This window comes from Macrotis lagotis, chromosome 1 (genome assembly GCF_037893015.1).
Source record: "Macrotis lagotis isolate mMagLag1 chromosome 1, bilby.v1.9.chrom.fasta, whole genome shotgun sequence".
Taxonomy (NCBI): domain Eukaryota; kingdom Metazoa; phylum Chordata; class Mammalia; order Peramelemorphia; family Peramelidae; genus Macrotis; species Macrotis lagotis.
Window position 1 is genome coordinate 146,258,063 of NC_133658.1, and position 17,677 is coordinate 146,275,739.

The 17,677-nt window shown below is 37.0% G+C and overlaps 1 protein-coding gene across 8 annotated transcripts in view; it reads left to right on the plus strand.

Moving 5' to 3' along the window:
* Positions 1-17,677, plus strand: part of CSGALNACT1 (chondroitin sulfate N-acetylgalactosaminyltransferase 1) — a 426,592-nt gene that overhangs the window by 221,320 nt on the left and 187,595 nt on the right. The gene's annotated exons all lie outside the window — the stretch shown is intronic.

A 17,677-nucleotide genomic window follows, 5' to 3' on the forward strand; every position in this document is an offset into this window, starting at 1 on the left:
ACACTGTGCATCATAGAACCATGACATCTTAGAAACTCTTTCAAGCAAAGAAACTGAGGGAACATGACAGGAAAAACAAAACATCTCCCTCCCCCATATAGCCTATCAGAAGATAACTAATTGTGTCAGTTTTGCCAGACATGACATTTATAAAATTTTTTTTCTTTTTCTTTCAGCAGTAGTATACTTTTCTGTGGAGAGTCCTAAACTTCTTTCCTTCTATCACTCATTAATAGATAATAGACATCTCTTTCTAAAGCTCCTTTTTTTTACAGAGCATCTGTCCTCTTTGGGTTGGCTTTCTCATATTCAGTGATGCCATTATTGACCCACTGTCAGCAGGATGGGCACTTTTGCTTTTTTCATTACTGGTAAAGGGTCAGACTGAACCTTCCATTCTTGGTCACTGTTAATTAACTCTAGGAGGGTTGAAATTCAAAATTGCTGGAGGCCCCATATGTTCTGGTACCATTATTATTCTGAGCTGTGTGCTAGCTCATCATCTTTGTATTTCTATAATGTCATTCTTCTGACAAGCTGGGCCAGTTAACTTTCTTCTGTTGCAGATAGCATGCTTAGCTCCATACTATTGACTTTGGTCACTGGGGTGACCCACTATAGTTAATGGAATAAATTATCAGAAAACAATCCACACTTGAATTACAGACTCAAAGAGAAAATTGGAGCTAGATGGCCTGTCAGGCCCTTTTCACTTTTCAAGTTATATGGAATACTTGACAGTTAATGTTTTTATGAGGGTAACACCTCTTCATGTGTATTTGCAAAGTCTCATGATTAAGGACTCAGTTAATAGGTTGTGGCAACAACCAGAGACAGTGAAACTGTTATTGCTATTCATGCATAATTGTCAGTGGAATTTGGGTTTGCTAATTGTTTTTGTTGCTTAATAAATTAGTACTTGTTTCACATATCACATGTTAGAACTTTATTGTAGAGAAAGAGAAAGGAATAGATGGTCTGGTTCAAATGTATTGGACTTGAAGGCAGAACAACCAAGTAGTCTGTTTTGACATTCTGATGTGAGTGCCATGAAAGATTATAAATTCTCTTGGGAATCTTAACTCCAACTTTCATAAGAAGTTGGATGAGCAATTCATAGGGCTTGTGCTCACCTGTCAGTGGCAACACTCAACCCTGCTTGCATTCAATGGGCACTGACATCTTGCTTGAGAAGGTGAGGGTGAAGAGTTCTTAAGACAGTTAGAAGTAGTAATCTAAGAAGTAAACTAGAAACAAAACATTTGAGGCAAAAGGGAATTAAAAGCTAAGACTGAGAGGTTGGAAAATGGAAGCATATGATATAATGTAGCAGATGAAGGATAAGAAACTCCCAACCTCTGGAACTTTTCAATAGATAAGAAACTTTTTTTTCAAAGAGAATTAATTCATATTTTCTGAAAACGCAGCTGTGAAACAAGGATGAGGATCCACAGATACTAACATATTTGAGCAGTCCTATTTTGGACTTCAGATGAAGGATATATCATTGTAGCCAAGGAGTGACTACTCCTAAGGAATAAAAGACTTATTGTGGTATGATCTGCCTTTCTTGTATGTATACCTTATACAGAATGGGATAGTAAACTTCTTCCTGGCTCACGTAGTTCATAGTTGTTGGATTGTTTTTCAGTTGTGTCTGGCTCTTTGTGACCCCATTTGGGGTTTTCTTGGTAAAGATCCTGGAGTGGTTTGCCAGTTCTTTCTCTAACTCATTTTATAGATGGAGAAACTGAGACAAACAGGGTTAAGTGATTTGCCCAGAAACACATAGCTAGTGATTTTCTGAGGCCAAATTTAAACTCAGGAAACAAGTCTTCTTGACTCCAGGATAGCCACTCTATTCACTATGTCATCTAGCATAGAATGAGCACTAATATAGCCAGAAAAATACTTTTGGGAATAAAGGGGGCCAGCATGGCAGAAGGATGGATGTTCCAAGGGAAGAAGGCTCAAGACCCTGAGGAATCAAAGCTTTTAGGATTAGAGGGGATTTTTAGATATAATCTGGACTAAATTGCTCATTTTGCAGATGAAGACAGTGAGGTCTAGAGATATGCAGTAGCAAAAGCTGACTTCAAACTCAGGTTTTTCTGTCTCTAAATTTAGCATTCTTTTCATATACCCTGCCATTCTATAACCTTTTATTTCATGTTCTCCCAGCATCACCTGGGAGTGGTCACTTTGAGATTTGATCACTAGCCTTGACTTTTTTTGAAATATGAAATGAGTAGAGTTGCAGCTACTCTTAATATGAAGGAACTAAAGTGGGATATTGTCTTTAAATCATGATTCTAAAGAGACTGAGAGTCTGAACATTCTCCCCCTCTTAAAAGCAGCAGTAAAGCACCCATTTATTTTTATTGAAATTGACTTGTGGAAGACCTTCCACATAAGTGATGTCACTAATTGATCTATTCACCTCACTGTTGATTTTAGAGTGAAATGAAAGTAAACAAGGAGAATTATTTCTTTTTGACTCTACAACATAAATTTAAGTTAGAAGAAACATGTTTTTGGAAACACAGAACATTTTTCCTGTAAATATTTAAAATACTATAGTGTAACTGGTTATGTAACAATCCCTAATGTCTAGGACAGATGATACCTTATGTGTGTGGGGAGAATGCAGAGAATGCCCACCGATGTCATTCACCTTACTACTTTCATGTATCATAGGGGCAAGACAAGGCTGGGTGAACTGGTAAATTTTGGTTTTTAGTTGCAGAGTAGTTTAATTCTCCAAATGTTAACACATCTTTCTATATTGTGGAGAAAAATCCACAAATGAGTCATTTACCTTTTTTTTTGAGGTTCATTTCCTCTATCTATAAATGGGGGTGAAATAATCACCAGATTCTCTGCAACTCGGGATCACTGTGAAGTTTAAATTCAATAATATATGAGAAGAATCTTGGTGTGGTGAATAGAGAGACAGTTTCACAGGAAGATTTGAATTTCAGTCTCATATATATTCTATATGACCCTGGGCTAGGGCACTTAACCTTTCATTTCAGTGCCCTTGGGAACTTTCTAAGACTATAAAATGCACATTTGTTGACCTGCTTTGGAAGAGGTAGTTCCTTACATTGATGCGAAATCACAAGTCCTACTACATCTGTCCAAAAAAAAAAAATAAAGCTCTATATAAGCATCATCTTTCATTTATTGCTGTTCTGTGAGAATACCAACCTAATTTTAAATAATGAGGCTTGACCAAATTTTCAATGCAATCTTCAGTTTCTTCTTAACCTAAAATTTTGCACAATGAATATTAGATCTTTTAATCACACTTATACTGCTCATCTCAAATTAGTACCTTAATTGAAAGATTACTTGGCTATGATCTGCCATTTATCTCCCAAGGGCAGGGAACATCTCATCCTCTCCATTTGGTGTTGTCAAGGGAACCGCAGGCAAGACTTGAAATTCAATAAATTTTTAGGGGTGAATTAATTTAATGTTTGACCAAATAGAGCCCACAGATCATGTTTTAAAGATCCAAATGAACCCTTAGTAGGAAAAATGTTCCCCATCCCTACAACCAGAATATTTTGTAAATCAATTCTCAGTGTACTTAATTAAATGGAGTTTTAAAATACATGTGTGTTTGTATATGGTTCATGGTTATTAGAAGTTCATGATTATTTTGATGAATATGTATTTGTTTTGTTCTCTTATGATAATACTGTTCTATCCAATGACCCTCTATTAACAAATACCACGAAATACATAAAACAGGGAGATGTATTCCCACCAAAGGTATTTTTCACTGTGAGGGAGATATAGCAAAATATCATTCTCTGTTTATCCTGTGTATTCTTTGTATATCAACTTCCTGTTTAGTACAGGAAGTAATCCCACCCTCAGTAAACATGACCAGCCTATATAGACTGCAGGTCTGAGAGCAACCTGAGTGAGCAAAGGGAAAAGCAGCTGAAGGCTGTCAACCTTTTGCTCTTGGCAGATTCTAACAGTTCCTCAACAGATCTAGAATAGGATTTGTCCAAGTGATCCCTGGGTACATGTTACATTTCCAGATTTGATGAAATTACATATTTTAGAGTTTGGAATTTTTCTGCTCATCTCTTCTCTGTTGTGCTTTCTTCCTTTTGTCATTAACATGGCAGAGTTTCAGTTGTGTGTGTGTGTGTGTGTGTAGATGCTATTTGACCTCATATTTGCAAGTTTCATGAAACTTTATCTATGATCTTTGGGTTTGCAAAATTTTATTTAGCTTTACTCAAAACTTAAGGAAGAGAAAAACAATTCTTGAAAAATTTCATTTGTGGACTGGTCACCTAGTGAAGGAGACACTTGGCTTTGTGAAAGGGAGGATTTGTGTTAGGTAGGATTTTATATCTGTCTGTCTTATTCATTTTTTCTTCAAGGATCTCTAGTCTTTCTTTGGGATAGTTATTTACTTTGATATTTAGGTATCTCTCAGTCTTCTCCTGTGTAATTAATGTATGACTCCTCAGAAATCTCCCATAGATTTGAATTTGCTGAAGGCCAGTGTGCTGAAGGCTTTCCTTTAGTATCTTGGGGTAGCAGTGTACCATTTACACTTTCTAAATGTAGTGTTTCATTCTTGTAACATTGGTTTGCTTTTTTTTATAGGTCTTTGATCATGTCTTCTATGCCAGATCTGATTTGCAAGGCAGCTTTGATAACATGCTAGTTATCATTCTGGCAACATCTTGTTAGTCAAGACTTATTTAATCCATAGATTTTAGTCCGTGACTAGAGAAAACCTTTAGAACTGCTAACTCATGAGAGGTAGTTTTTGCTATAGTGGCAAGAACATTGGATTTGGTACAAGAGGACATGGATTCAAATTTCTACTTGTGTGACCATCCTATTCTGTTAAATGAAGGGATTGAATTACAACTGCCATAATTCTTCTTCTTTTCCAGTACTGAACATTGATCAAACACCTAATAAGCCAGTGCCTTGGCTAAGTGGTAAATGTTTATTGGATAAATGAATGAATGAACCACCCCATACAGATTCTGAAACCTCTGATTCTTTAAGTGATATTACAAGGCCCTCAGAATATAAAGCAGGATTGCCTCTGTGGGCAGTGATATTTAGTATGGCTATTTCCAGTTTATATGGTATATAACTTGTTTGCATACAGCTCTTTGTGACATTGTTGTCCCCATTAGACTGTGGGCTTTTTAAAAAATATTTAATATTTATTCTCATTTTGTACAAATAATGTTTTTTATACATTAATAAAATATTCTTGTTTAAGAGTAAACAAAATACCCCCTCCCCCAAAAAATATAGACTCACTTGAGCAATAAAGTACAGGGGAGAGAAAAAAATTAAAATTAAAAAAATAATAGTGATTGTAGGTATGGCCAGGTGACGCAATGGACAGAGCACCAGCCCTGGAGCCAGGAGCACCTGAGCTCATATCCGGCCCCATACACCCAACAATCACCCAGCCGTGTGACATGCAAGCCACCCCGACCCCACTGCCCTGCACAAACCAAAAAAAAAAAAAAAAAAAAGAAAAAAAGACCCAAAATAAAATAAAATAGTAATAATAGTAGGGGTGGCTGGGTGGCAGACAGAACATTGGCCCTTGATCCAGGAGCACCTGGGTCCAAATCTGGCCTCAGACACCCATTGTTCACCCTGCTATGCGTCCCCAGGCACACCACCCAGCCCCATTTGCCCTGCACCCCCCAAATAATGATAATAATAATAATGATAATAATGATGATAATAATAATAATAATAATAATAATAATAATAATAATAATAATAATAAATGTGCTTCAGTCTTTGTTCCAACACCAACAACTCTGTCGCAGGTGGATCACATTTTTTATGATAAGTCCATTGCAAAAGTTACTTCCATATTTTTCCACTGTTGCCATTGCTGATTGCAACTCCCTCCTTTCATATTTCTCCACTACCATGTACTATATTTTTCTCTCTCCTTTCACTCTGACTCTGCTGCAGGGTAGCTGAGTAGCACAGCAGACAGATTTCCTGGTCCTGGGGCCAAGAGGCCCCGAGCTCCCCTACCACCCCTTAGGCTCAGCATCCACCTGGCCCTATGGTCCCAGATAGGCCATCCAATCCCAGGCCCTTGCAAGAAGTAAAAAAGAAAATATGTTATATCTGACCACTCTCCCCCCATGGTCCATCATCTCCTCCTTCCTTCACATCCCCACCCTTTCCCCCTGTCCCTCCCCCTCTCCTTCTTACTCCAGATTTCTATACCCCATTGAGTATATATGCTGTTTCCTCTCCTAGCCACCTCTGATGAGAGCAAAGGTTCCCTCATTCCCCTTGCCTTCCCCCCTTCCATATAATTGCAATAGCTCATTGTAATAAAGAAAAATATTATTATATGAAATATCTTGGCCTGTTCCCCCTCTCCTTTTTCTTTCTCCCATTAAATTTCCCTTTTTTCTATTGACTCCATTTTTACACCATATTTTATCTTCAAATTCAGCTTTCTTCTGTGCTTCATCTATAAAAGCTCCTTCTACCTGCTCTATTAACTGAGAAGGTTCATATGAGTATTATCAGTGTCATTTTTCTATGCAGGAATAGATGCAGTTCATCATCATTAAGTCCCTCATATTTTCCCCCTCTCCTCCAATCTCTATGCTTCACCTGAGTCCTGTATCTGAAGATTAACCTTCTGTTCAGCTCTGGCCATTCCAACAGGAACATTTGAAATTCCCCTGGTTCATTGAAAATCCAACTTTTTCCCTGGAAGAAGACATTCATTTTTGCTGGGTAGTTGATTCTCGGTTGCATTCCAAGTTCTTTTGCTTTCTGGTATATTATATTCCAAGCCCTATGAGCTTCCAATGTAGTTGCTGCTAAGTCCTGTGTGATCCTGACTGCAGCTCCACGATATTTGAACTTCTGGCTGCTTGTAATATTTTCTCTTTAACTTGGGAGTTCTGGAATTGGTTTTTTGGGATCTCTTTCTCGGGGGGGGGATCGGTGGATTCCCTCCATTTCTATTTTGCCCTCTGCTTCTAGGATATCAGGGCAATTTTCCTATAGTAATTCTTTGAAAATGATGGTAAGGCTCTTTTCCTGATCATGACTTTCAGGTATTCCCATAAATTTTAAATTATCTTTCCTAAATCTGTTTTCCATATCAGTTGTTTTTTCAATGAGATGTTTCACATTTTCTTCTAATTTTTCATTCTTTTGGTTTTGAAGTATTGAGTCCTGATTGCTCGTAAATTCATCAATGTCCCTGAGTTCTATTCTTTGTCTGAAGGATTTGTTTTCCTCAGAGAGTTTTCTTATCTCTTTTTCTATCTGGACAATTCTTCTTTTTAAAGTATTCTTCTCCTCAATAACTTTTTGAATTGTTTTATCCATTTGACCTAAGCTGGTTTTTAGCATGCTATTTTCTTCAGCATTTTTTTGGATTTCCTTGACTAGGCTGCTTGACTTCATTTTCATGTTTTTCCTGCATCTTTCTCATTTCTTTTCCCAGTTTTTCTTCTAACTCCCTCATTTGATTTTCAAAGTCTTTTTTGAGCTCTGTCATAGCCTGATCCCAGTTTCTGTTTTTCCTTGGAGTCTTTAGATGCAGGAGCTTGTGTTTCCTCATCTTCAGACTGAGTATATTGATCCTTCTTGGGATCATAGATAATGTATTTCTCAATGGTGTTCCTCTTATTTCTCTGCTTGCTCATTTTCCCAGTCTGTGCTTGTTTTTGGGGTGCTTCCTGAGCTTTTGGGACACTCCCACAAAGGTCTCAGTGTGAGAGGCTCTGTCCTCCCTCCTGGTCTGTGAATTACCATATGCACCCCCCTCTGCCATGGGGCTGAGGTGGCAGGGCCCCTGTTGTTCTATGGAGGGGCCTAGACTTCGATCAGGATCTGAATGTGGTCAGAGCCCCAGAGTCCTGTTCCAGGGGCAGAGCTCTGCAGTCTCTCTCTCTCTTCACTCCCCTCCCTAGGTTCAATGGGGGCTCTTGCTTACTGGCTCCACCTGCTTCTTTGATCTGGGCTGAGGTGGCCAAGCTGCTGTGTGCCCTAAAGGCTGGGCTTCACATGCTTGCTCTGGCAGAGGTCCCCCTGCTGTTTCCCCAATTTGTGCTTGGTGCTCCCAAGGTGTGTAGCTCAGGAAACTCCCCCGCTGCTGTGAGCCGTGGCTCCCAGTGCCCTGGGGCTGCCTCTGGGAGGCTGAAGTTCTTTCACTCTTGTGGGCCACCCCTCTGGCAGGCCGCCCCTCCAACCCCAGGAGCAGAGCCTTTCAACTTTGGGCTTTTTGAGAACTGGAGTAGTCTTTTGCTTTTCTTTCTATCCTCATCATTTACCATAGAACTACCATATGGCACTCCATAAATGTTTACTGACTAACTTCTAACATTTGCATTTCTATAATAATTTGGTAAAGCAGTGCAGTATATTAGAAGAAACATTAGATATGAATTTGAGGGAGACCAAAAGATATGAATTTGATGCTCTGTCTTACTGTTTACTAGCATCTCACAGAGGTGTCATCAGGATTGAATGAGATGATGTGAGATGTTTGGTCAGTTAAGAATGATGATAATAGTAATAATAATAATAATAATAATTTAAATAATGCTTACTATGTATGAGGTGTTGTACCTAACACTTTGAAGTATCTCATTTGATAAGAAGTACTAGATCAATGTTAGATTTTGCTACTAAAATTACCACATGGTTATTGTTTAGAGGGGCTGAGGGAACTGGACCTCTGATCTCATCAATGGAGGAAACTAAAGGATGGACCTCTTTGTATGCAGCTCAACACCCCTGACAAAGATGTTTTTGGAGAGTTTCTTAGGGACACTGAGAAGTAACTTGACCAGGATAGCAGACAGGGTATGTGTCAAAGATGGGGCTTCTATCAGGGTGATGATTCTCACATGGGACAATTCTGACAGACAATTCTATTCAACAAATGGTAATATACTTGAATTTGACTGTGATTATAGCCAGATGTGGTCCATGGTCCTGACTATATATAACCTTCCCCACACTTAGGGTGTGGGAGAGTGCTATCATTCAGGACATTCTTTTGTAGGTCATGGGACATAATTCACAATGGTAGCAAATAAGCAGGAATGTAAATCTTAGAGTTGAAAGGACCAGATACAGGCCGTGTCTGAAGTGGAAATCAAATTTGATTGCCAGAGTTGAGAGTTAGGGAGTTGAATGGGTCAGGGATAATAATAACTATTACCAGAGAGGAAGTTGAATGAAAAGTTAAGAGTCTGAACCAGTTCAGGGGAGGGTTTTAGGAATCAACAAATGAAGAGTGAGAGTGGTTTGCTAAAAACAAGGCCAATTCCATTTTGTTTCACTCAGTGTTGTTTGGGTGTAGGTGATTAAAAAAAATTATCCAAGACTGAGGTCTGCCTTTCATTTTACTTTGAATTCCCTTTCCCTAGAAAATTTCTGTTACCACTATTGAGATCATTAATCTCTATAGTAATTATGGATTCTATATTTAGTGGTATACAAATTGTATTGTACTATGAAAGGTTGCTGAATTTTGGCTTGGCAACCAGTATAGGTTCAGGAGTAAGACCCATTACTGCCTATGTGACTATGAAAAAGTGTGTTCATATCTCACTGGAAAATAGGACTAATAATTATGCTAGGTCATTTACAGGATAGTTTAAAGGTGGGGGACATCAGTTTGAAAGAACTCTAATAGAATGTTATAAAGCTCTGTCCTTGTCTCTGTTCTATTCAACACTTTCATCAATAACTTGACTGTAGGCATGACTATTGCTCCCTTCTGAACCTTCTTCTTTATCCTTCTTATTCTCTCCTAGGTAATTCCATCAATCCCCCTGAGTTCTTTTATAATCTCCATACAGATGACTCACAGATCTGTAACTGTCTAGTCCATCTCTCTCTCTTGAATGTACAGCTCTTCATTATCTGCTTATTAAAGACTACCAACTAGACATCCAACAGGCCTCTCAAATTCAACCTGTCCCAAACAGAACTATTTTCCCAAAACATTCTTCACTCTAAATTGTTTCATAACATTCCACTTCTCTGTTTCAGTTGAGGGTACTACCACAACTGCAAAATCATTCTCTACTTTTCTCACTCCCACTTGTCTTTCACAGCCAAGTCTTGTTGCTATTGCTTCTACATTTTCTCTCATCCAGTCCCTTCTCTACACTCTTATGACCATCACCCTATTTCAGGACCTCATTATTTCTCACCCAGACTTTTGCAATAGTCTCATAATTGTCCTCCTTACCTTAATTCTCTTCCCTCTCTCATCTTCCACACAGCTGCCAAATTGATACTCCTAAAGCACAGGTCTGAACAAATCTCCTCCCTTCTCAAGAGACTCCATTGGTTTCCTGTTGCCCTTAGGATAAAAGACAAATTTTTCTGTTTGTCTAACACTCTTCATAACCTGGCTCCAGTCTATCTTTCCAATCTTATTATATATTCTTTCTCTTCATGTACCCAGTGGTCCAGCAAAACTGGTTTTCTTGCTGTTCCCATATAATCTTTCTTCCAATTTCAGTAACTTTGCATTGACTGTCCTCCATTCCTTGAGTTTGTTCCCTCCTCATCTATACCTGTAGTTTGCTTCAAAGCTCAACTTGAGTGCCACCCCTTACAGTAAGTCAACCCTGATGCTCCAGTTGCTAAGATCATCTTCCCTTCCACCAAGAATTTAGATGTTTTATTACTTCATACATGCAATTTTTCTCAATACAATCTAAACTTTCTGAAGGAAGGAACTATTTAGATTTTGATGTACTAATAGTGCCTGAAACAGATTAGTTGATTAATAAATGTTTGTTGTCTTGAACCAAATTATTAAATATGGAGTAGTAGGAAGCTGGTAGGGATATCTGAATCACTAGATGACAGAAGTTGGATCCAAAAAAAATCATCAAAGGCTCTAAGGAGATGAAATGTAGTGATCAGAAATGTAAAATTCTACATTTGTACCAAAAAATTAGCAGCATGAAGACAGGATTGGTGAGACATTTAGAAAGGAGGGAACTTAAAATTATACTCTACATTGTTGATTTGAAGGAATGAGGGATATTGTAACTAGAGAGGGGAAGATTTCAAAGGCACCTGATATCTGACTTGAAATAGAAGTGTTATTATGTGGAAGAGAGATTTGTTTTATTTTGAGGTCAGGAGGTAGAACCTGAAGCAATAGATGGAAGAGGTAAAGGAAAACAGATTTTGGTATCATGGAAGGAGGTACTTTCCAAGAGTTAGAATCCCCCCCAAAATGAGACTAGGGTGATCCTTGTTTTGGATTTTCTTAAAAATTGAAACTTTGTTACTTTTGTAAATGGTATTTTTTTTCTCAGCTATGTTTAGATGATTGAGCCTTGAAGTTCCCTCTAACCCTGTAGTTATTAGAATCTGAGTTTTAGTATATTAAACTTTTCTAAGAATGCAAATAAAATAAGAAACAAACTCTGTTTATGGAGGATGTTGTGGAGATGTAATTAGATGACTGCAGTCTTTGCAAATATTATTCTTGATGTTTACTGAGTCATACCATTACTGAAGAGTAATTAAGCCTTGTGGGCTTTTGCTAAAATTTATTGTATTTAGAATTAAATTCACTAACAGTAATCAGAAAAACTCATTTGTCATTATGGCTGCCATTGTGGTGAGCTCTCATTAAGCTGACTATAATAATAATAATAACAATGATAATAATAGTGATAATAATAACAATAATGATATTCACCTCTCTGGGCCTCAGTTTCCTAAACTGTGAAATGACATTGAATGAAGTGAATTTTAAGGCTCTCTTAGTTTCTAAATCTATGATTCTATGACCTGGCACTCATGACAGGTTATATTATTTCTTTTAGTGCTCACATCAGTTCTGTGAAGTACTCGAGATGGGTATTATTATCCTTCTTGTACAAATAAGGAAACTGAGACCAGAATGGTGAATTGGTGTTCTCAAAGTCATACAGTGAGTCAGTGTAATAACTTAATTATAGCCCAGGTTCCGAGACTACTAAACACTGTTTTCCTTTTCTACTTCTATAATTTTAATTTTCATAGTTTAAAATTTTTTATTTAATTTTAAGAAGTTAAATTGGAATGCTAAATTCAAGAAAATCTCTGAAAGAAGAGAAAAAATATAATAGATGGTAGTGGAGAGGAGTGGATGGAGAGAATTACAATCAGCAACAGCAACTGTGGAAAAATGTGGAAGTAACTTCTCTGATGGACTTATGATAAAGAGTGTGATCCACTCGAGACAGAGCTGATGGTAGCAGAACACAGACCGAAACACATTTTTTTTTCTCTTTCTTTCACTTTATTTCTCATGAGGTTTTATATTTTTGTGGGGGAGGGGGTATTATGTTTACTCTTACACAAGAATATTTTAGTAATATGTAAATAAATTAAAGAAAATTTTTAAAAAAGAAAAAAAAGAAAATCTACTCTCACCCTTTCACCCTTCCCCAATCGTCGCTGAAAAAGGAAGAAAACCAAAACCTTTTAAGAAATATTCATAGACAAACAACGTTGAAAAATTTGTATCTCGATCATACTCTTTTAACTCCATTATATTGCCTCCCCCAGAGAAATCCCTATGGCATAATGAATGGAGAGTGCTGTCCTTTGAGTCAGGTTATGCTTCTGATAGATACTGGCTTTGTGGCCCTGAGCAAGACACTTAATCCCTCAGTGCCCTTGGTAACTCTCTGAAGTCATATCTTTCAGAGAAATGATAAAGGAAATTTCTTTACCTTGGAGTTTTTTTTTTCATGCCAATGAAATAGCGGCATTCTGGTCCCTATCTTTGTATTGCCTCCATAAGTCAAAGGGACTTTTTGCTAATGAGTCCAACAAATTCTTGCTGTTAAAGGACTTTTATATTTATGGCATAATATTATGAAATGTTGGCCTTCTGGGGAAACTATGATGATTGCTCATATTAATATAGCACTTCAAGATTTATTTTTTTTAAGAAGCTCACTTATTTTTCTTATTTGTGCCAACTTACTTATTAGTTCATTCTGCTTGAAAGCAAATCAACTGTATTTCATCAGAATATTCTACTATTCTAACTTAAATCATCCAGGACTCTTTCTTCTTCTCCCTCCAATCTCTCATGCCCCTAATCTTTATATTTTATAGAGCAAAGCAGAATTCTGAGTTAACAGAATGTACCTCTGCCTAGGAAATGAGTAGCACAACCCAGTTGTGAAAGAGGGACATTGCTCTTGGAAGACCTCACTAATTCTCTTGACAATTGCTTACTTAAGAAGGCCTCTGCCTGCTCTTTTCAATGCTGTATGGGTGAAATGTGAAATGTCCAGCCCAGTGAAAAATGGAGAATACAGACTAGCCAGAAAACTTGTTTTTAGTCCTAAGTCTGCTGCTTCAAATGATAGAATCCTAGATTTGCAAAAGACCTCCAAGGTTATCCAATACAGCCCTTTCCTATTAATACCTTCAACGAACAAGGTACTTGACTAGGTGCTGGAATATAAAAATTAAAAATTATCCAACCTCTTCTCTCAGGAACAGAAGGCATGAAATCTCTCTGTATTTGGCTAACCATGGCTAAGTAATTTTATTCCTCAGAACCTCAGTTTCCTTGTCATCAGAATCCTGTTCTGTTTAAAGGCAGGGGAAAATATTTTGCAGGTCTCTATGAGTTCATAAAATCATGAATTTACAGCTGGAAAGGACCTTAGAGGCTGTCTAATCTAATCCCTGAATTTTTTAATAGAAGAAAGTAAGCCCCAGAGAGGTCAAATAACTTGAACATAGGTTCCCGGATTCCAGATTCCCACTATATCTAGCTTCTTTTCAATTTACTGCAATGGTAGTCCTCTTTGCAATACAATTAAACAATATTGTTGTAAAGGGAAGATTCTTTTTGGTTTTGACTTTGCATTCTTAGCATCTAGCACTTAGTGGGTACTTAACAATCATTTGTTTATTGGATTGTGAAAATCATCAAGGAGTTACCTGTTAGAAGCCCTTGAAAACTGTCAAACACTACAAAAATGTTAGTTGTAAATTTTTTTTTTTTTTTTTAGTTTTTTTGCAAGGCAATGGGGTTAAGTGGCTTGCCTAAGGCCACACAGCTAGGTAATTATTAAGTGTCAGGTCAGATTTGAACTCAGGTACTCCTGACTCCAGGGCCCGTGCTCTATCCACTGCGCCATCTAGCTGCCCCTAAATTTTTTTTTTTATAAGAGATGAATCTCTGGCACAGGAGGAAGAAGAAGCACAAAGGGGAAAATCTAGACAATGTAAAAACAAAATATATCAACAATATTTATCTTGAAAATTATATATATTTTTATTATACTTTGAGAAGAGAGAGTTTATTAAGGACTTCTGACAGTATTAGTGATAGAATGGTTTCTTAAGAGGGAAAAACAGGAGAAGAAATGAAGAAATGTTCGCATCTATCATGAGATTTCAAGTCATGATATGATGCTAACATATATGAGAATGCCACATTTATAAGAGGATAAGGGGATTTTGTTTATATAATGGAGATAATAATATCTGCTCAGAGTAATTTACAGGATTGTGTGAGAATCAGATGAATCAATGGAGGCAGGAGAGGGTGGTACAATAGGAAGATTACTCATGTGGAATTAGAGGGGTGTGGATTTAAATTCCAGCCCTGGCACTTGGGACAAGTCACTTACCTCATCTGGGACTTTGTTCTTCATCTGTAAAATAAAGAAGTTGGAGTAAATTACCCCCAAGGTTTCTTTCAGCTCTGAACCTATGACTAGTTGAATGTAAGTAAATACACTTTGAAACCTTATACTGTCATGAATATAATGTAGAGAATCTGGTAAATGTTAACTCTCTCTTTAAATGTGAGCTACTATTATTTTCATCAAGTTTAATCTTTGAATTCACCCTAGAAAAAATTATTTTAACTTACCAGCCAAAATTATGAAGAAAAAAAAGTTAAGTTTATAGAGAGTTATGAACAAGTGGCAAAAAGGAAGAATGGATGATTATAATTTGGAGAATGATAATGAGGTAGGTAAATGTATGTGGGGGGCAGCATCAGGAGAAGTGACATGCTGCTTATAGAAATGAACAGGATCAAGGGAAAAATGAAAAAATAGATTTTGAGATTGTAAGACATTATCAAACTTCTATAGAAAATTTGTTGGTGGGAATAGATTTAGAAAAGATAAATATGAAGCAAATTAAAATTTAAAATAAAATAAAAATGTAAAAACCCTATAGAGATCAAATTTCATAATGAGAAGGATGATGATGATGATAGTGATTTACATTTATTTAATACTTTAAATCATTCTTGTCAAGCAAACTGTGTGAACTACAGTGCAAGTATCTAAATCCCATTTAATTCCTTTATGTTCCATAAGAGATATGCAACTAAGGAAGATTAAGTAACATGTTCAGGTTATAGTAAATAACAGAATCAGAATGTGAACTGAGGTCTTCTAACTTTAAGACCAGAGATGTTATTTTAATGCAAGGTGTCTTCGACCAGTCAATAGCCCTGTGGTCATTTTCAGGACTTCTATTGTGCTCTAACCTCTGCCTCCAAAATGAAGTAGTTCTTGCTTCTGAATGCAGCCTACTCATCATGTGTAGCCTAAGATCTGCCATGTCCTCTCTTTCTGTCTTCCTGCCTACAGCTATATTTTTCTTCCACTCTTCCTCCTGTCCACCTTTTGACCTATAGTTCAAAGATCAATAATCAAATCAATAGAACTATTCCTGGAAAAGGAATATCAATTGCCCTATGACTCCATTGAATCCCTGCATATTCTCAAACCAAATCACCCTTTACTGGCCACTATTTCTGTCTATATATCTTTTAGAACATAAGCTCTTTGTTTTTTTCTCTATTGCTTTCAAGCGTGTCCAGATTTTCCTTTTCTTTAAAAAAAAAACAAAACACCTTCATTAGACCCTGTAAGCTTCTCAAATCATCATCCCTGATCTCTTCTCATATTCATTCAGACTCAGACTCAGACTCAGAAAGAGCCATCTCTATTAATTGCTTTTGTTTCTTCCTTCACTCACTCCTCAACCCTTTGCAGTCTGACTTCCAGTCTCATCACTTAACCAGAACTGCTCTTGCCAAAGTTATCAATGATCTCCTAATTAATGAACAGTTTTGATGAAATGCAGCATTTTCTTGGGTACTTTTAAAGTGAAAATTATATGATATTTGTGAGGTGATACCATGGCAAGCACCTGATTTTGATTTAAGTGAGGGCAGTGTTTTGCTAAATCACAAGCCTCATTTTTCTCTTCCAAAACCATCTGGGTCCAGTGGCCAGATATGAATAAAGATGACTGGAGATGGCCCAGGATGCAAGGTGGTCAGGGTTAAGTAACTTGCTAACTTGCCCAAGGTCACATAGCTAATAAGTGTCTGAGGCCAGATTCGAATTCCCATCCTTCTGATTCCAAGGCCAGTGCTCTATCCACTACACCCCCTATCTAACCCTTCTAGAGCACTGACCTTGGAGTTAGGAGAACAGGAGTTCAAATCCAGACCTCAGACACTTGACTCTTACTAGCTGTGTGATATTGGCCAAGTCACCTAACCCTGATTGATATCTGAGCACTGGCCATCCAGATGATCCAGAGAAGAAAATGAGGCTGGTGGCTTAGCACAGCACCCCCTCACTCAAATCCAATTCATGTGCTTATCATGACATCACCTCCCTGATGCCATGGTTTTCTACAAGAAGGAAGGACAAAAACACCATTAACCCTTCTCTAATACTTCTTGGAATTCTTCTCTTCCTTAAAGGCACAACTATCTCAAGTACTATATTCTGGGTGAAACTTATCCTAATCTTCCCAACTTCTAGTGTTTCTTTCCTACCTTATATTTATTATATTTGCTTCCATATGTACATGTTGTTTCTTCAAATAGAATGTAATTACCTTGAGAGAAGGGATTTTTTTTTAATATTTGTTTATTCTGAGCCTGGTTTAGTGTCTGGTATTTAGTAAGCATTTAGTAAATGAATATTTCTTGAGCTCTAGAATGACTTAATAATTGTTATTTTCTAAGATCAAATTTGCCTTAAAGTAAGTGATATGCTATATTAAAATAGCCCATGTGAGTGTTATATAGTTCAAATATTTGGATCAAAGCAATTGATAACTCTGATGGATCTGTGATTTTACTGGTGTAACTATTTTCTGCACTGATACTATTATCCATACATATATTCTTTTGTTGTGTTACTTTTGAACTTGCAAAGCGAGGACTCAGGATAGTGGACACTTAAGTGATTGTTGAATGGAATGGAATGTCTTTCTATAAATTCTCCAGAAAGCACCCACTGTGTTTACTTAAGGTTTTTCTATTTTTATATCTGGGGGTTATTTTTGTATTTTTAATCTCTATCTGTTACATATCATTCCTATATGATGACTGACTCACTTCTTCTCTAGACTTACATGTTATTGATAGTGTCTTTAAGACCATATCTCCCAAATAAGTCATTGCAGGTATCATGTGGCAAAGTGCTTAACACCACCATGTGTCTTTGTATTGCTTTTGAATTGTTTGTTATTTAGATTCCTTGGGGACTATAATGTTCCATGATTTTCAGTCACATGATATCAATTGTAGAATACTAATGTTAATTTTTGGTGTTGAAAAAAATTTTTCTTTTGT